At 41.2% G+C, this 21,274-nt stretch overlaps 1 long non-coding RNA gene across 1 annotated transcript in view; it reads left to right on the forward strand.

Annotated features, from left to right (window-relative positions):
• The window catches only part of LOC310828095, a 60,452-nt gene that overhangs the window by 2,026 nt on the left and 37,152 nt on the right, over positions 1-21,274 (forward strand). The gene's annotated exons all lie outside the window — the stretch shown is intronic.

A 21,274-nucleotide genomic window follows, 5' to 3' on the forward strand; every position in this document is an offset into this window, starting at 1 on the left:
TTACCACAACAACCTTATAAGGTGGGTTAGGCTGAGAGGCTGTGACTGGCCCGAGGTCACCCAGTGACCTTCATGGCTGAGTGGGAATTGGAATCCTGGTCTCGTAGGTCCTAGTCTAATACCCTCTCATCTGATCAGGTCTCTCTTCCAAATACCTGCAGAAAAAATGTGTTTCTTTGCCAGCTGCCCGAACTGGGGCCAGATGCAGTTCAGTAGAAGAGAGGAACTTGTGCATGCAAGGAGCCACCACTGAAAATGCTCTACCCCCAAAAAAGAATGCTAGTGGAAGTGAGGAGAAACCGGAGCTACTTTGGTGAAAAGGAAGGAGAAAGCAGACACATGGGAACATCACGGGTTCTGAATGGCCACCCTGACTTGAGATTTGGTACAGTTAGTTGACAATGAACAGGAAAATAACCATGAATTGCAATAGTGCTCAGTTGACCCGTCAGATGATTGCCTCCTAACATGACTGGTCAAGTATCTTCAAATACTGGGTGGACATCTCCAAAGTCCCATTGATGTAAAGTCCCATTGATGTAAGTGAGCAAGTCCCATTGATGTAAGTGCAGCTTACTTCTGAGTAAGCATGCATAGGCACATGTTGCAAAATGGCCTTAGCCTATGGTTTTGAATAATTTCTTTATATATTTAAAATATTTATATACCACCCTTAAACCAGCCTTGCATTACAGGACAGTTAAATGCAAAAAAAAGAAACAATTGCAGTATGTTTAAAAAGTGCATTACAGGCATACCTCTGGTTGAATGTGCTTTGGGTTGAGCGAGTTTGAGTTGCGCTCCGCGGCAACCTGGAAGTAATGGAGTGCGTTACTTCCGGGTTTCGCCACTCGCGCAAGCGCAGACACTACAAATGACGTCACGCGCAGACGCGGCGTTGCTTGTTATGTTCGCTTCAGGATGCAAACGGGGCTCCGGAACGGATCCCATTCGCATCCTGAGGTACCACTGTATGGTGATAGTTATGAGGGGCTGTTCTGCATGCTTCCTTTCCACCTCACAGTGCAGCCTGTGCCATCTCACACCCAGTCATCAGTGGAATACAGAATCTTGAGTTGAATATGAGAGTAGCATTAATTTTAGGAAATATGCAACATGCACCTGCCTACGCAGTGTACTTTTTTGTATTTAATCTTTCATCAGAAACATGCAAATGCTCTTCATACAAACAATGCCAAAAGAGAAAACAAAATACTAGATGCTTGTTCAATGTGCACACTGTCCACGAGGAAGAGACAACTCCAAGCCATGTGTGCATCACACAACCTCACACAAAATGACAAAGATACCTTGGTAACAAGTTCTTCTCAAAGAGTTTTTTGGTGGGTATGGGCTGTTATTGGTCCCCCATGACAACTCACAACCCTTTCAGCTTGGCATAACACCAGTGATGTGTAATCTTTAAATTGGCTGCTACCAGCAAAAATAAAATAAAATCTGATTTGATTTCTACAAAGTAGTCTACACACAGCTTCCAGAAAAATGAAAAGCTGCACCATCCCAGGTCCCAGATTATTAATTGCTCGACTACTGCTGACATCTGCTGAAGGCTTCTGACCCAACAAGCATTCACAATAGGACAACTTTATCACACATGATTTGAAGCCCCTTGGAGTATATTTCTGAACATGAGATGAAGGGACTGGTTGTTGCCTTCATGCCTGATTGCTGCGGGAAACTAAGCATTGGACTTCTGGCCTAGAATAACAAGTGTCTTAAACAGATTGCTGCAATGAACACATACTTATGAGTTGAAGTGAATTGTCCCATTGAAGAAAAAAAGAAGAGTTATTTCTGAGTAAGCCTGCATTGAACTAGGCTACAGGAGAATGAGGTTCAGATCCTCAGGTGGATTATAACAGAGGAGTTGTACTGCTTAGAAAGCTGTGCATTAGAGCGCCGTTCCTCCTCCAGTTCTACAATACAGTTTCACCTGCTTGTCTAATTGCTACCTCCGCCTCCTCCCTAGATTACTGGCAGGGATTTACTTGTCATGTACTTAAGCCTAGGTGTTACCATAGGATGACTTGCATAATTATTACCTTATGGGACTTTTTAAAAAGGCTAGAAGGTAGATGCCAAGCATCAAGCAGCACCCGAGCACAAGAGCATTTCTGTGATTTCCAGCAACTGGTATTCAGAAGGATACTGCCTCCCAGGGCCAGCTCACTCATGAGGCAAGGGGAGACGAGCGCCTCAGGCGGCAGCAACCACCAAAACAACAAATCCTGATGTAGATCTTTATTCTCCCTCCTTGTTCCTGTGGTGGATCTTCACTCACCTCTTCGTCCCTTTGGGACGCCATAATGGGACGCCATTATGTGGTTTGCCTCAGGTGTCAAATGTGGAGGCTGAGCACAGCCATCGTGGCTAGCAGCCCCCAGCAACCATGTCCTCCATGAATTTATCTAATCTTTTAAAGCCAACCACATTGATGGAGGGATGCAGGTGGCGCTGTGGGTTAAACCACAGAGCCTATGACTTGCCAATCAGAAGGTCGGCGATTCGAATCCCCGCGATGGGGTGAGCTCCCGTTGCTCGGTCCCTGCTCCTGCCAACCTAGCAGTTCGAAAGCACATCAAAGTGCAAGTAGATAAATAGGTACCGCTCTGGCGGGAAGGTAAACGGCATTTCCGTGCACTGCACTGGTTTGCCAGAAGCGGCTTAGTCATGGTGGCCACATGACCTGGAAGCTGTACACTGGCTCCCTTGGCCAATAAAGCGAGATGAGTGCCGCAACCCCAGAGTCGGCCATGACTGACCTAATGGTCAGGGGTCCCTTTACCTTTACCTTTTCATTGATGGAAGGTTTGGGGCAGTCTGTATAAAAATGTGCAAGTGATGATAAACATATAAAAATACATTATATTAAGGGAAACTGCTCTGCAAAAATGCGTATGTTAGGGAAAAATACATAAGAGAAATGTGTATATTTGGATTAATTTGCACTAAATTGCTGATAAATTTTCATGGGATTTTTTTTTATAAAACCCAACAAAAAGCTTGCAAACTGAAATGTGGAGAGCTCAACTTGATTGGAAAAATGAGAAACTGAGAGAAACCAGAATTGGCAGAATCACCCATCACTACTCAAGGACATGTATTGGAACTGGTGCTTTTTAACTTGTTCAGAAATAGAGTAGCCAAGTTTTCTGATGACACCATATTATTCAGGGTGCTAAAAAGAAAAGAAAGGAAGAACAAAAGGATTATGAAGAGCTGAAAAACAATCTCTCCAAACTGGGTGAATGAGCAATAAAATTCCCAATGTGGTTCAATGTACACATGTGTAAAGTGATGTACACTGGAGCAAAAAAGAGATTCACATTATATAGTGATGGGGTCTGATCTGGCAGTGAATGATCCAGGAAAGTTATCTTGGGGTCATGGTGAATAGCTCAGTGAAGACATTGACTAGTGTGCAACAGTTGTGAAAATGAGGATTTTATTTTGGCAATCATTAGGAAGGGGAATGAAAACAAAACTTACATGATTATCATAATACAAATAATAATACAAATGTACAGTTCTGGTTGCTTTTGCATATTCTTTTAATTTTTTTAATTATCTACAGAATTTGGTTCATCTGGAGCAAAAGATCGGCTAATCTTACAAAGGCAACTCAACACTGACAAGGAGGTACCATATAATCTGGAATCTTGAAAGTGCTTGATAAGACAAATGTAAGCCTTGATAGTAGAAGCACAGAAGTAATCTCATCTGAGATGCAGCACTGGCAAAATATTTTGGAAAGAGCCACTGAAGTTGTAAAAGTACTTGCTACTCAAAACAGCACTGCACTGGAAAACAGATATCCTGTTCATGTTCAGCAATAGCAATTCCTTAAAATGGTAAAGTTAATACTGATAGTTGAAGCCACGGCTTTGAAATAATCCATTAACAAGCTATGCATAACCATTATCTAGGCAAATGATCGAAGTGAGATAATTCAGCTTTTTGCAGCGGAAGTAAAACAAAAGATTTTGGCTGTAATCAAGGCAGCAAATTATTCTGCACAGTCGATGGTAGTCACTAATAAATGGCTTTTGTTGCAGGGTGTGTGTCAGAGTGTCACAGAACATTCCACCGACAGGCATATGCTCTGGCAAAGTCAACCTGGGAGCATTACGTGAGGCTTGAAAATTGTGGAGTCATCCTTTGCACTAGCGGCATTTAGACCTTTTCCTTATCTGGCCCTCCAGGTTTTCAGTAAGGAAAAAACAAAAGTACAAGGGTGCAGTTTTCCTCCCTTGCTCCAGGGATCCAGAAGCAAAATGACAAAAATTTACTGCAGGGATGCATCCGGCCAAACCTTTTGTCCAGGTGTTGTCTCTTCTGTCATTTTAAGGAAGACACATTTTTGTCCCATGCAGTTTACCAAATATGGATTGGAAAGCATTTATTTTAAAGCTCAACAGGCACAGACCTGATCAGTAATTGGGTGACCAGTGTAATGTTCATGTGAGAGCAGGGTCTACATGTTTTCACACACACATGTAATTGCTCCTACCCCAACTGTGAAACTACCCAAACCACTTACCTGTGAGAGCGGGTGGGAAAGAAACTGTTGTGGTCAATTTTCCTTTCACCTCCATGTACCTGGAGTTTTTCATTTTGCTGAGCTATCCAGCAAAACCTTGGCATTGCTGATAATATTCCTGCATTGCAAGGGGTTGGACTAGATGATCCTCAGGATCCCTTCCAACTCCACGATTCTATGCTGAACTTTTTCCACTCTCCTGGATATGCAAGAGTCAGAGGTTTCTACATACAAATATACCTCTTTTTTCATTCTCCAACAGGTTCAAGAAGACAGCCTGGCAAATATACTCAGAAGAGTTGTGAGGCAGGGTCAGTGAGGGGTGGGGCCATTTTTATCGCTGAGATTCTCCCCATTAATGATAATTGCATTCTGCCCCATATATCTAAATCTTTATTATTATTGTTGTTGTTGTTGTTATTATTATTATTATTATTATTATTATTATTATTATTATTTCTTTCCAAGCTCTCAGTTGTCTTTGTAGATATTATGATTGTTTGTTGATAGCCACACTCCTAAATACTTCACTTTTTTCTCTATTTTCCAGCTGGCAATTTCCCTTGATTTCTATTTAGCTTGGTTATCCATGTTCTTAACTAACATTTTGGTTTTATCTTTGTTTATTTTGAGACCTGCCAATTTTCCAAATTCAGTTATCTCCTTTAATAACTCTAGTGTACCTTATCGAAGTTGTTCCAAAGTTAAGACAATATCATCTGCAAAAGCTTTTGTTTTGTAATTTTGCTCACCCACTGTCATTCCTCTAATTTTATCATTATTCCTAATACTTTGCGATAGAATTTCTAAGGTAAGAATCATAACAGAGAGTGGGCACCCTTGTCTTGTTCCTTTCATCAAATTGCATTTTTCTGACCCGATGTTATTTCTTATAATGTTTGCCCGTTGTTCCTTATATATAGCCTTGATACCTCCCAAAAATGCTATTCTTATTTAAAACAATCCCAATACTTAATGACACACAATGTCTAAAAGATTGGCAAAAGGATCTGTCTAAGTTTATCTGGAGAGGGAAGAAACCTAGGATCAAAAAAATAAGATTCTTATTGATATAAAAGAGCAGGTTTTGCACTCCCAGATTTGGAATTGTATTTTGAAGCTGCTTGCCTGTATTGGATAAAAGACTGGATATTGCTAGAAAATACACAGTTGCTAAATTTGGAGGGTCATGATGTCAAACACGGCTGGCATGCCTGTATCTGGTATGGTAAAGCAGGAATACGTAAAAGCTTCACCAATCATGTCATTAGAAAAAACTTAATTAGGCTATGGGAAAAATACAAAAACCTACTAGAAAACAAAACACCAAGGTGGTTATCCCCAATAGAAGCTGAGAAAAGGGAAAAAATAATAATAATATGAGTGATAACAGGGATACCTATAATGAATTGGTAGATTTTTCAGAGGGAGAGCCCAAAATGAGGAAAATTGAAGAGATCAAAGAATTTGTATTGGACTGGTTAAATTATTATCAAATCAAATCAAAATTTAAGGTAGATAAGCAGCTGGAGCGTGCTCTGGTCCATGGGGTCACAAAGAGACGGACACAACTAAACAACAACAAGCAATTGGAATTTGTAGAAAAACCATCACAATTTAAAAAAAACAACAACCCTAAGATCCAGAGCTAAAAATTTATCTAAAACATATAGGGTATTACGTGATTGGGAAACGAATAATATTGATTTAAACCTGTGGGAACATTTGTGGAAAACAAATTTAAAATTCACCACTAGTTCCACACTAAACGAGAACTGTTTAAAAATGATCCACAGGTGGTACTTGACTCCAAATAAACTAGCTAAAATGTTTAGATCTAAACGTGACTTATGTTGGAAATGTAAGGAAACAACTGGAACATTTTATTATTCATGGTTGTCTTGCAGATTAATAAAAGAATTCTGGGAGATGATTTATAACAAACTTAAGAAAATGTTTAAAATAACATTTCCTAAAAACCCAGGAATAATGACAACAGAAATACCAAAAAAATCACACTACGCTATGGATGTATGCGACCACATCTGCCTGAACTTTGGTAGCAGAAATAAAAAAAATTAAAGAGGGCTGGGCATTATATTCAGATTTTGTGGAAAAATACTATAACAAGAAAATAAGTGTAACATTGAAAAAATGCTCAGCAGTAGACGTGACAAAATGGGATAGTATGGTAATAAAAATAATTTAGTAGAGTAAGAAAACACAGTTTGAAAAGATATAGGAAACCAGGAAAAGAATGGAACGCAAGTTGAAATCAAGGTTTATAAGAGTCAATTAAATTGGAGGAATAAGTTTCTGTTGTATTTTAAGTTAAGTTTTGCTTTTTTTTCTTTCTTATTACCTTGTACTTGACTGTAACACAGTCTGCATTGATGATATGATTAAATAAAAAAGCAAAAAAAAAAAATTCCTGAGGGCCATCTAGAGGCATGGAGGGGCATATCAGGATCTGCAAGATCCCAAGCTGCTTCTTTCCCCATTACACCTGAGAAACAGCCTAAAATTGTATGAGGTTTGATGAAGGGTCACAGCTCATTGATTTGTATACAGAATGTTCCTGGTTCAATCTCCAGTGTCTCTAATATGGGCTGGTAATGTCTGCTGCCTGAAACTAGAAAGTTACTCCCAGTCAATATTGAGCTAGGTAGGCAAAAAATCTGACTTGGTATAAGGCAGCATCCCAGGTTCTTCTTGTCAGCCCTGGAACTGGCATGGTTAATTCCCTCCTTTTGCAGCCCATGAAAGAAGAAACGAAAGCTGCTTTTCCTGTGCAACTGCAGTGCTCTGCCAGATGATTTCTCTCTCTCTCTCTCTCTCTCTCTCTCTCTCTCTCACACACACACACACCCCATAAATAAACCCATAGAATTGCTCAGCCTGCACAATAACTGCTGTCAATACCTGTTTTTTCCCTTAAAGCATAAACTCTATAAGGAAAAGCATTTACAATTGAGTTGCGAAAATATTTACAAGTTTTCAGATAAAAATAATTTCCCAATACAGCTTTGAATTTGTCAGAATGTGAGATAACCGTCCATTGCTAAATCCGGCCACTTTCCCCCTTTATAACATTACAGAAATTCGCCTCTTTCTTTGTCCTTGGTCATATCTCACCTTAACTACTGCAGTCTTCTCTCCAAACTTTTGTTGTCTCACCTTTGTCCACGTACATCCATCCTGCACTTTGCTGCCAAAATTACTCGCCTCTCATCACTCTGACCGTGTGACTTCCTTAAACCCCTTCCCTGACTTCCTGTACACACATAGATCTTGCACAAGCTTCTTGCCATCCCCTTTAAAAACCTCCTGGCCTTGCCCCTCCTTATCTCTCTGTACTTATTTCCCAACAGGTTCCTTCCTGTGAGTTTTCCTCATCAGGCTTTACCACCCACCAATGCCTAAAGGTTTCCTGCTCCCTGAAATGACTTCATCCATTTTCCCTTCCTGTCCCTTATGCACAGAACTGCTTGTTGCATGACCACCTTAATCCCTTTTAAGTCGCACCTCAAAACTCAAGTTCTGTGGGGAAACTTTGCCACATCTCGCCAATCCTAATTTAACTAAGCCAAAGTATATGTAATTGAAGGAATCACGTCTCTCTCTCTCTCTCTCTCTCTCTCTCTCTCTCTCTCTCTCTCTCTTGCTTATCCATGCCTCAATCTCTCCCCCCTCGCCCCAATTCTCTGTTGCTTCCCTGTGTCTATATTGTAAGCTCCTTGGGGCTTACAATATATGTCATTCTTGTTCTTTGTAAACTGCCATGTACATAGATGGTGCTATAAGTAAATAATTCGCAGTGCTTTTTAATATCCCAAGGCTTGGTGGTGAGTGGAAAAGGATTATGGCATTGACTTTAACTTGGCATTTCTCGGAGGGGCTAAGGATGCCACTGTTAGCCGTCAGGTGGCCAGAGAGATCGGGACCTCTTCCCTAGCTGTGCCTGTGTTTGGAACGTGCAATTAAATAGTGGCATCTTTTCATCTAGTCATTCCCCCCCCTTCCCTATATTTCCACTACCCTTTAACAATCCCCATGTTATTTTCTTACACCATCTCCACTGTGTTGAAAGCTTCCCATTCATGTTGCTGCCTTTTTTGCCTAGCATGTCTAGCCATTGTGCTCTGTACTCTAATGATATCAATAAACCAATCCATGCAGATCAGCATCAGAGTGTGAATGACATTTACATTTCCCTACGCAACTGGAAACGCACTCATTTAGATGCACCAAATATCTTGCCGAACCTATTGCTGGCTGGAAGCAGGATAAACTCGAGCAGCTTTTGTCACCCAGATGGATGGTTGGATACAGAGGTCGGGAACCTCAGGTGTGGGGACAGAATCCAGTCCTCTTGTCCTCTCTATCTGGTACTTGGGACTCTCCCTAGGCCAAACCCCCACCAGCCCTGTCCTACATTGCTTCCTTGTGGATAGCTCAATTGGTTAGCGCATGGTGCTGATAATGTCAAAGTTGCAGGTTCAATCCCCGTATGGGACAGCTGCATATTCCTGCATTGTGTGGGGTTGGGCTAGATCCTTAAGAATCCCTTCTAACTCCATGATTCTATGATTTTTCCTTGGCTGGATTGTGTCCTAGAGCTACGCTAATGCCTCTTGGTTGCCTGGATAGAGATGTATACGTGGTGCTATAGAAGCCTTTGTGTACGTGTGGTTGGAATGTAGCCTGCTATGAAAAAGTAGGAGTTGCCTCCATTGCTCTGCCCAATTTAGCCTCTGTTCCCATCAGCCACAGGTAAGCAGTACCTCCGAATCATATCCGCAAGGGACTATGGCCGTTAGGCAGAAAGATCTTCCCTACCCTAGCTTTAAGGGTGTGACTTCCTGGTCTATCTGTCAATCAGATCCTTATTGTGATCCCTCCCCAACTTTGCCGTCCTCTTAAATAGCTCTTTTCCTAGGAAAACATACAACACTTTTAAAATGACTACCCTTCAGCGCATCGCAGCGTGTTGTAATTACTGCCTTGTTTCAAAAACTCTTGGGTTCATTCTTCACAGTGCCACAGAAACTAATTCCCATAATGCCCCATACTTCGGTGTGAGTAGTCTCTTGTCAAATATGGTAGCAGCAAGTTATGTAATATGCCAAAGATAATTTATTTTATTTCAGATTTCACATCAGGTTGCAAACAAATGGGTTTCCTGACGAGTAACAAATGTTTTATTTGTTCTTTGTTTGCTGTGATTGCCATTGCCTTGTTATTAAACACTAAGGCGTCGAGAATATTGCCCCCCTTTCCATATGGTGTGTTTTTGTTGCCTTCTGCAATGTATGTGCTGTTTCTGGCATCACTCTTTTACACACAGCAATCCTTGCTATTTGCTTTCTCAAAATATTATGCCATTGCTCATTTGGCTTTCATTTGGAGCAGTTCTCTTAGTTACAGTCTCTATACAGCTGGCTCACAAAGTACTCTAAATCTTAACAAGGCTTCTTTAATTATTTCACCAAATAGGGTTTTCATTTATTCTTTCTTTCATGTTCATGCTTTTATTGCAAGCACATGTCGGGGATACCGTTCATCTGTTATGTCCTCTCATTTCTTGTTTTAAATTTCAAAATGCTCTGCATTTTGATGGCATACACTGGCTGCCAACTAGCTTCTAGGTCCAACTTCAAGATATTAACATTGGAATATAAATCCTTTAATGGCTCAAGACTTAATACTTGATGGAACACTTCTCTGAAGCTCTGCCTACAACCCAGTTGTACATGCTGGTCCCATGTACAACTGTGCTTCAGAGTGTGCAGGCACAAGACAGGGCCTTCACTGTTGTAGTGCCCCAAATGCGGAACTGCCACTGAAAATACACTTGGTCCCTGTCTTGTAGCCTTCCGGCATTCATCTTTTTTTCTTATTCTTTTAAATTACATTCATTGGGCATAGCTGAGCCTATAAGTTATGTGTCTGCTTCACAGATGTATATACTGCTGGATTATTATTATTATTATTATTATTATTATGTTTATGGTTTAATTTTACATAGAATAAATTTCGTTGGATTAGATGTATACCATTTTTAGAACTTTCAGGGAGAAGAGCTGTAGAAATGTGATAAATAAAAATTACGAAGTGCTTCTTAGCAATATATGCTGCCCCCACCTCTACTCACACATATACCTTGTGTCCAGCTAAGACTGTCATCCTATGAAAAGTTAGGCATTTCTAAGTTGCCAATGAAAGAAAAATCTTCCTTTCAAGTAGCCAGGAGCTACTTCCAGCTGGATTCTTGTAATTCACTTTGCATGGAGTTGCCCTTGCAGACTATCCAGATGCTACAATTATTAGAGCAGAATGCAGCGGCCAGAACGTCAACTAGTCACATGATTCCAGCTAGCCAGAATCATGTGACACCTATACAGGATTCTAAAATATCAACACTGGCTGCTTGTTGGCTAAATGTTGACGGTGATGTTGATGTACACAACTTAGCACCCAAATATCCAAAGGAGCGCCTTTCTTTGTACCAGCCTGTCAATGACCTTAGATTTTGGGGAGGGCCTTCTCATTGTTCCACCTCTGGGAGTGGCGCATTATGTGATGATGTAGGATAAGGCCTTCTCCGTACCCCGCAGTAGTCAAATGAGCTTATTTGATTCTGTTTTCCAAATCGTGTCCTCTCACATTTCTCAACAGTAATTTTATACATTCTGCGCTCTATTCCTGGCCAGTCCTTCAACATTTTGGCACACTGAGTAACAATTAAAATGCCACCCCTGTTTCCTCCCTGGCACATGACTGGCATTACTGTCACCCACCCTTGTCAAGCTAGACAAGGGTCGTATCCTCTGGGGCACACGCCACCTGCTTCTGCTATGCTGCCTCCCAACTGTTTGTCAGGCAGCCAGTCCTGGGCTGGGGAGCTTCCAGGGTTGCCTCTCCGCACTTGTGACTGTGGCTCAAGTCATGCCTGAGGACAGTGCTGGCCATCGCCAAATAGCTGTGAGGCAGATAATGAATTGCACTGGGAAGAGAATGTGCACAGTCAACTTGAAAGGGGTGTGTGTGTTTGGGTGTGTATGGCAGTGTACGTTTAGCAGTGGTGGGGGAAGAAAGGAAATATCCCTACTATAGGCAATTGCCTTGTGTCACCTGTGGAAAAACTGGCCATACCATGACCTTCCTTAGCTAATTTATTTCCTACAAAATCGGAGCAGCTCCTTTGCTATCAATTAGGAGTGTGTAGCAGCCAGAAGGTTTGGTTCAGATCAGATCCCATTTGGGGGTTTCAGAAAACAGTCTGATTTAGTGTAAAGTGTTTTGGATGGGACCCAGTCCAGTTTGGGTCCAAATCACAATCCTGAAAAATGAAGCTTTTTACATGTCCTTCTGTCCCAACAGCTTTCTACTATTAATGTTGTGATTGCACTAATTAAACACCTAGGGATTATTACTGAAATGCCCAGTAATATTATTGTTAGGATGTAGGTAGGATCGAAGCTATTCCTGTGCTACCCAGAGTTTTCCTTGGGCAGATAATGCTTGTATTGGGGTTTTGTTTCCCTAGTCACAGGTGGTTAAAAAAAAGCTGAGGGGGAATGACGATTTTCAGGAATGGAAGGGGTGGTTTTTGTTTTTTTTTTAAGCTGATGTGACAGAGATCTTGTCAGTTACTATTTCAATTTTCCATCGCCGCACTGAAAATTGCATTGTGTCATCATCATATAGATTATTCCGAGGGGAATTATGGAGAGTCGGAGTGGGCACCATGATGGGAAATTAAAATGGCATTTCTGACAGGAATGAAGAAAAAGGAAGTGAGGACATCCTTTCAGCCTCTGACCTGACACCCTTCCAAATTCAGAAAGTTCACATTGGTAAACCTGTGGCTCAGTCTTAGTTTCTGTTATAGCTTGCATTTGTCCAAGGAGGAAACCTGAATGCTGTGTTTTTGTGTGAGAGTGTACAGTGTTCATGTGAAAAGAATTGTCCCTCATAAAGGGGAAAAAAATCCAAAATGTGTTTAGCATTTATAATTACAATACAAGAGAGAGAGTTGAGAACTCTTCCCTCTTTTGTTTTCTTCTGCTAGTTTAGGACCTTTTCTCTGACAATTATAAAAATGACCATACCAGAAGACATGGTTCTTATTCACTACCTGTCTCCAAGTACAAAATCTCTATAAAAGAGAACCAAAGAGGAGGAATGTCTCAGTGGGAAGATAGGTGTAAACTCTACCAGTAAAAATCTGCTGGCCACATTAGGTTTTAGTTAAAAACCTAATGTACCTTGCAGAATCCGCTGCTGAAAGTTCTCAGTATCTTTTCTGAAATAGATTTCTCCTTAAGAAATGGTATGATGGTAGTCCCACCAAATCTTGCAACCTTGTGGAAGTCGCTGCTTGTTGAGCATAACAAAAACCTAAGGGAAGGATGGAGACCCTTCACAAAAACGGAAACCAAAACGAGGAAGTTGGTGCTAATCAGTGACTGCTGAGAGGCAGGATGCCCAGAGCTAGTGGGCCAGGAAACCTCCGTCCAGAAAAAATACTTTCAGTGGCGGGTCATGAACTCTTTGTAGACTTGATTGCATGAGCAGGATGGTATTTTGTGACCGAACAATTTGCAAAGGTCCTGTTTGTACAGAGAGAACATTTTTAGATGTTCAGTTGCTCCTTAATATATTTATATCCTGCCTCAAAGCTTTTTCACTGTAGCTTTATTTATTTTAAACGTTTATATCCCACTTTAACAAGAAATGTCAATGTAGCTAACGGCAGCACATAGCCATAAAAACATCAAAAACATCATAAAAAGTCAAGAATAAAATTACACAAAAGCAGCAGCCTGCAAACCCCAGTATTGGCAGTAGTTTTTTAAAAAATCCCAGAGTAGTCAGCCAGCACAAGAACTTCCCCTCCAAAGTCATGTGCTCACTCAGTGGTGAAATGCAAATAGTGATGGGGCTAGCTGGGCCTTCCTGCGAACATTATTCGAGGGTGTTGACATCATCAGTGAAAACGCCATGCTCTTTTCGCTCAGTTGTTCATTGGAGCAGTACGAGTTCTTCCACTTAAAGCAGTGAAAGCAAGTGTAGTATAAAAACTCTGTTCTTTTAATTCCCTTAGGGGAGGAAAATGTAGAAGGGATTTGTGAAATCCTACATGCGAACAGTGAACTCAGTTCTCAGCATGGTTCCTTACATAGCCCAAACAGTTCAGGAGATGGGTACACCAACGTTTACAGTAGTAGAAAACTTCACTTTTTTGGCCAGGGACGACTACCCCTTAGTGAGGGATGGGGTTGACTCCTAGAGTCACTGTGTATCAAGTTGAGTGTATCAAGTCACGGGAATCAAGTTGAGGTAGTTCGTCTCGAGGGATGCAAAGCACTAGGGACCAGTTGCCAACAGATGTTGAATGGATGAAACCAGGATGCAACAAACAAATATATGCTGCTGCTTAGATAACAATAAAACACAACTTGCTTGATCCAGGATAAGGAAATATGCCTCATTAAATTCCACAGGGTTTACTTCTGAGTTGTTGTTTGTTTGTTTGTTTTAAAAAAAATCAAAGCCCTATACGGGACTGCCTCTCCTGGTATGCCCCACGGTCCGCAAATAATAACATCTTGGAGGTCCTGGGCCTCAAGGAGATTAGACTGGCCTTGACCAGAATGCTCTGTCACAAGAGACCAGGGCCCTGTGGGATCTGACATCTTTCTGCAGGGCCTGCAAGACGGAGCTGTTCCGCGGCCAGGCCTTTGACCGGAGTTCAGTCTGACTCCCCCTCTCTCCTTATAAGAACTTGCATGAAAGTGGCTCCCCAACTTTTTTCACAGGCTCATATAAGATCAGTATAAACAGGCCTGGTGAGCATTTAAGGTCCCCATCCCTAATTTGTGGGTTGCCATTTGATTAGATTTCACTTGATTCTGATATTTTAATTGATTGCTTGATTTTATGGTAATATGTTATATATTTGATGTTAGCCACTCTGAGCCCGGTTTTGGCCAGGGAGGGTGGGATATAAATAAAATTTAGTAGTAGTAGCAGACATGGCTGGGATTCTGCTGTAAGTTGCATTTAATCAGTGCGATAAATGAGACATGACTTTAGTGTCATTGATTTCAATGGAAACTAAGAGGGTTAAAAAAAAAGCTTGGGAGAATTAAAAATGGTTTCTATTGGTGCAAGGAAGAGAGCAATGTAGGTGCTAATCGAACCTCCTTAGGGAAGGCATTCCAGAGGCAGGGAATGATGAACTTGAAGGTTCTCTCTGTTGCCACTTCCTGTCTGTCTCAGCTCATGTTGGGGCCAAACGGAGGAGAGCCGATTATCTCAGCACACAGGAAAAAGAGTTTCATTACAGGTTATGCGGCTTCCCGGCCTACTGCAGTATGTGAACACATCTCCTTTAACCCATTCTGCTGTGCTCTGCGGTCAACTGTATCTAAGCACTGCTTTTCACATTACTTTTGAAGGTCAACTCTTGGGAGTTGTGTGCGTCTCTAAAGTTCTGTGGGAAAAGAAGGATCAGACTAAAATAATGCATCTAATCTCTGAGAGAAGCAGCATGTAGGGCAAAACTCCAGAATCCAGAGGCAATGCTTTATGTAGATGCAAATATTATGGTCTTAATGTTGCATGGATCTTCCGACACTGAACAGTCTTCTAAAGTAATGGGCAAGTAGCCCTAAACTCTATTAAAATCTAAAAGGACTTATGTCCATTTAATATTTGCAGCATTTCAGGCCATGACATTACTCTAGCGTGGGTTTTTACTGATTCAAAGCTGCAGTACAATGCAGTGAACGGAATGGAGTTGTGACTAACTTCCTGGATCCTGCCCTAGATCCCTCTTCTTTTTCTTGTTTAAACTATCCCAAGTGTCTAATTCTGACTTGTTCTTCTAGATCCCCACCATGTCTTGGAACAATTTGTCTTTGTGCTATGGCCTGCAACAGAACAATTCATTAAAGCTTTATTTTCTGTGGGGAAAATGTTGGCAGTAGTTACTCATCCACCTGTCTGCCTTAATAAAACGCTAATACATAAACTGAAATATGTTTCTTTTGGAGCTAACTTTTAGATGAGCGAGCACAATGCCTGGCTGAAGAGCCAAGGCCCTGATCTAAAGCCAACTGAAACCAATTATTATTCCCATTAGTTTCAGTGATCTATGGTTTGGGCCTCAAGTACATCTGCTCTCTCCTTTTAAACACGCAGAAAGGGTAAACTAGTATGTGGTATTGCTGTAGTCAAATGGAGAAACAGTTCAAGGCAAGGAAACGCTCAACTACATGGATTTTATTATAACAAATGAATGTGTGGCATATGGAAATATACGGTTTCAGATATTTGCAAAGAACACAGTATGTAGGAATATTGTGAGCTGTTGCCATGTCCCTTAGGTTTCATTGCAAAGAAAAATGGTGTCTGACATTTTCTGTGTGGACACACAGAAGTAGAGTGCCAAATATCTCCGACATGTGATTGACCTGAGATTTTCTCTGAGCAATTGATCCGCCACACTTCTCGTGGTATACCAATAAAATTCCCCCCATTCCAAAATTTTAGTGTGGTGGAGCGGCTGAGGTGAACTAGCCAATTTGGGCTCAGAGAATTGTGATCAGTTCCATTTGGCTTGGCTGACTTCTAACTGGGACATAAAACCTGAATCAAGCCATTTTTATTTTACTAGTAAAATTTGCTCTTGCTTTCAAAAAGGCTTTTGATAAAAGCCCCTCACCAAGGACTCCTGCATGAATTTAGAAGGCACGGGTGCTTTTGTGAATCAGTAAATGCCTAGGAAACTGGAGGCAGAGAGTAGGGATAAATCGACAGTTTTCCCAATGGAGGGATGTAGAGAGTGGAAGATTAAGGGCAGGCACAAGAAAATAATTATTTACACAGCGCATAGTTAAACTATGGAATTCTGTCCCAGAAGTGGCAGTAATAGCCTTCCCCTCTATGAATTTGTCTAATCCTCTTTTTAAAGAAAAAGAAAAAGCTTAGGCCCAAAGGGAGAGTGGCAATGTTTAACAGAGGCCTCTCGAAGGAGAGACTCAGTCACCTTTTGGAAAATAGTGAACTGGTTTCAGGGCAAACCGGTCAACTTTAGATCAAGGCCTAGAACTCCAACATCTTGTGGAAAAATACACCTCAAGAAAAGGGGTCTCTCTCTACATAGCTTTCATAGACTTTAAATCTGCCTTCGATTTAATATCACAAGACAGGCTTTGGGAAAAACTAAGGGCCTCAAACATAGACAGACATCTATTGCATCTCATCTGCAGTTTATACGAAAACACTCGGGTCCAGGTTAGGTGTCACCAACAGAGCCATTTATCCAAGGAAATCCTACTATGGTGTTAAACAAGGCTGCGTCCTTGCGCCTACTTTATTCAACTTCTAGATTAACTCCTTAGTAGAAAACATGGAGAAAGAAAATGCCCAACCCCCTAAATTGGCTGGTACACCCCCCCGGTTCTCTTATATGTGGATGACACAGTTCTAATATCCTTCTCCTGTGTAGGCCTAAGAAAACTTCTAAGATCTCTCACAGTCTATTGTAATGCCGAACAATTAACAATTAACTATAGCAAATCCAAAGTTATGGTGTTCTCTAAACAAATAATGAGATACAAATGGAGAATTGACAATCGACCTATTGAACAGGTATCGTCTTTTAAATACCTGGGTATAACCTTCCAGGAAAAGGGCTTGTGGCATTACCAGGTTAAAAATACTATTGCAAATGCCCAAAGATCTACCAAAGCTATTATAAGGTTTTTCTGTGGAAAAGGGGGCCAATATATTCCGGCAGCCTCCCAGGTCTTTGCTGCAAAAATTTTAACACAACCGAAATATGGCTCTCAGATCTGCAGCTTCTCTAACCTTGCTCCATTAGAATCATTCCAAACTAAGTTCCATTGCTGCCTGCTAGGGATCCCTTCTTGTGTGTCTAATATAGCTGTCCGCCCGGAGGTCAGGCAAATCCCTGTTAGTGCTCAGTTATGGATTCTAATATCCAATATTGGTTAAAACTTACCTTTTTCCCTGTGGGTTGGCACCCTTGACCCTACTGGATTCCTACCAATCCAAATGGAAAGCTACACTGCATGAAAAGGCTTGGGGTTTTCCACACAGGCCCTGATAGCTGTAGGTTGTGAGAAAGCTAGAGCAATAATCCGCCGATGAATTTGGAATGTGGAACTGCAATGCCACGTGAGCAAGATGAATAAACAACCAGCAATTATATAATATAAGATAATGGGAGAGGATTTACCCCAGCAAATTATTTGGCAAAATTACAAATACTTAAATACAGACGGTCATTTACCCTCGCTAGATTCAATGTGCTGCCATCCGCCTTACTGCAGGGCAGATTTGAGGGTAAACCATATGCAGAACGAGTCTGCTCCTGCGGCTTGATGGAGGTAGAAACTGTCTCATGCCTTGTTATGCTGCCGTTTCTACGGGGATATACACTTTGTATTTATGACCCCTGCTATGCAAAAATCTCCAAATGAATCTGAACTTCAATGTCTAAAATCCCTGGTAGAGGACAAGGATCCTGAGATCACGTTAAGGGTAGCCAAATTCTGTGAGATTGCCATCAAACTTAGGGAACAAGCTTTGCTATCATATTGATTAAGGCCTTAAATGATAATTTTAGGTTATCTGTTAGTGACTAAATTTTAATTTATATATTTTTAAACTGTTGCTATATCTATATTGGGACGCAGGTGGCGCTGTGGGTTAAAGCCTCAGCGCCTAGGACTTGCCGATCGAAAGGTCGGCGGTTCGAATCCCTGCAGCGGGGTGCGCTCCCGGTGCTTGGTCCCAGTGCCTGCTAACCTAGCAGTTCGAAAGCACATCAAAGTGCAAGTAGATAAATAGGGACCGCTTACCAGCGGGAAGGTAAACGGCGTTTCCGTGTGCAGCTCTGGCTCGCCAGATGCAGCTTTGTCACGCTGGCCACGTGACCCGGAAGTGTCTCCGGACAGCGCTGGCCCCTGGCCTCTTAAGTGAGATGGGCGCACAACCCCAGAGTCTGTCAAGACTGGCCCGTACGGGCAGGGGTACCTTTACCTTTACCTTATATCTATATTGTCCCTGTTACACCTAATTGCAATTTCAAATGTATCCCTATCATGTGTTATGACTTCCTTGGTATTGTATTTGGGCTGGAACTGGTCTGTGATGGAAATAATAAATTCTTCTTCTTCTTCTTCTTCTTCTTCTTCTTCTTCTTCTTCTTCTTCTTCTTCTCCTTCTCCTTCTCCTTCTCCTTCTCCTTCTCCTTCTCCTTCTCCTTCTCCTCCTCTTTTTAAAGCCATCCATGTTGGTGGCTATTGGTGGCTGCTGGCCACAATGACTATTTTCTCCATCTGTTGCTGGAGGCAGTAAGCCTTCAAATATCTGTTGCTGGGAATCACAAGAGGGGAGAGTGCTGCTTACTTGGGTCCTATTTATGGGCCGCCCACAAGTACACTGGGGAAAACAGGATGCTGGACAACAATAGGCCTTTGTCCTGATCTTGCAAGACTTTAAGTTTGCAGGTCTCCTAACAACTCTCAGCACCTTTAACAAACCACAGTTCCCAGGATTCTTTGGGGTGAAACCATGACCATTTAAAGTGGTGTGATACTGTATTGTGCAGGTGGGGCCCTAATCACCTGGGTGATTCCACCAATCCGGGCTCACGCAGTGCAAGGGAAGATATAACCATGTGACTGTTGCCTATGAAAAGTGAAAATAGGAACAGTCTATTGCGAAATGTCCAAGCAGTTCGGCCAGAAATGTTGAAAAGGAAGATGGTTTTTGACACTTATGAAAAGGATTGTGAAAAGCTGTGCTGAGTTTTCTTTTCAGCCTTATGTAAGAATATAATAAGCAGGTTTGCAGTGACTTTCCAAAATACAATAGGCACCTAAGCTTTCCAAATATATAACCAGCCAGTGAACGCTGTAAAATATTTGTATAGCTGATTAGCACTAAGTAGAAGAGACCCCTACTTAAAGTATCGCCCTGTAAGTGAACAAAGGAGATTGGGGGCGGACAGAGAGAGAGAGAGAGAGTCCTTTTGTATTTTTCCTCCTGCTCTCTCACCCTTGATAGTAAACTTCCAAGGCATTAAAGGTAGACTAAACAAGAGGCAGTAACAATAGGTTTGCTTCTCCTGGTTTTTAACATGCAAATGCTTAAATTGCAAATCCCTGAACACCATTCTAATTAATAAACAAACTCAATGTGGAATCTATCTTCTTTCATCTGAATCAATAAACAGAGAAGTCATGAGAAAGGGACCTTTTCCCTTCAGGGAGCCTTTTCTTGTTAATGTTGACTCAGATTGTTAGTGCTTACACTTGTCCTTGTCCTTGTGTCATTCTACTTCCTTTTTAACCATCCAACTTCATCTCTGAAGATCTTTGCAAAGTGGTTCTTCATGCATGACTTTCATATTTATTTATACCAGTAATGAATATTAGCTGCCAAAGTAAGCTTTCTAAATTGAAGTAACATTTAATTGCTACACCAGACATTGAAAGGTGGATGTCAAATGTCACCTTAATTCATGTCAAAGCATTTGTTGCAATGTGCTTTTGAAAGATACGCTTTGAAGAGACAGCCGAATCTCATCATTTCTGAAAATGTGAGTATAGTACTACCTGCTGTCATGAGCAACGACCAAACTTGGCCATAGATGAGTTTGGCCTTTGGTTCTCAAACAGCAACCCCTTATGCTATGTAGCAAAGCATGAGGGGTGGGGGATTTCAAAAGATGTTTACAATTTAAAAATAAAATAATGTATTTTCTCATTTTTACCCTACTTTAAAAAAAAACAAAAAATCAGCAGCCTGCCTATAAGTGCCATATTTTTCCGTCTATAAGATGCCCCCTATTTTTGAGGACTCCAATTTAAGAAAATGGGGGGAGATCTATCCATGTATAAGACACCCCCAAATTTTGGACATTATTTTTTAGGTAAAAGCCTAGTCTTATACATGGAAAAATACGGTAATCGCCACAATAAACCTAACATCAAGAATAAAATAGAAGCAATTAAAAAAACAATAAAACAGTTCAGCTTTAAAGACAACAGACACAGAAATCAGTTCTTAAAAGGCTTCTGGGGTAGAAGAAAAAACCTTTTCAAAACACCCTTAAAAGCAGACCATGAAGAGGCTTGGCAGGTTTTCCCTGGAAGGGAATTCTACAATCCTGGTTATGTTTAAAAAAGTGGGGCTTAATTTTGATGCTTGCCCAATGAGTCTAGAGTTTAAAAAGAAACCAGAGGCTGAGATGATGAACTTACAACCTGGGTAGATTTTAGGCAACAGGTTCACATAGAATCATAGAATTGTAGAGTTGGAAGGGACAATGAGGGCCATCAAGTCCAATTCCTTGTAATGCAGGAATCAACTAAATCATGTGGTGTGCAAGTATGAGATACAGAGAGAGTAGATAGATAAACACACACACTCAAGACCACTGTACATCTCTACTAGGCCGTTTAAATCCCTGCACATTGCTAAAATTTTAAAGCAATCAGCAGGCTGTATGTTTGTGCATTTTTGAAAGGAATCTCATGTCTTCTATTGCCCATGCGAAGTTTGATTCAACTTGTCTACCAAAACCAAGTATATTCAGTCCCCCCCCCCAGTTGACAAGGGGGAGAGCCATATAAACATCAATGCAAAACAATTCCAGTTTTAAATGAG

Source organism: Podarcis gaigeae, assembly GCF_964106915.1.
Source record: "Podarcis gaigeae genome assembly, chromosome: 12".
NCBI classification, from domain to species: Eukaryota; Metazoa; Chordata; class Lepidosauria; order Squamata; family Lacertidae; genus Podarcis; species Podarcis gaigeae.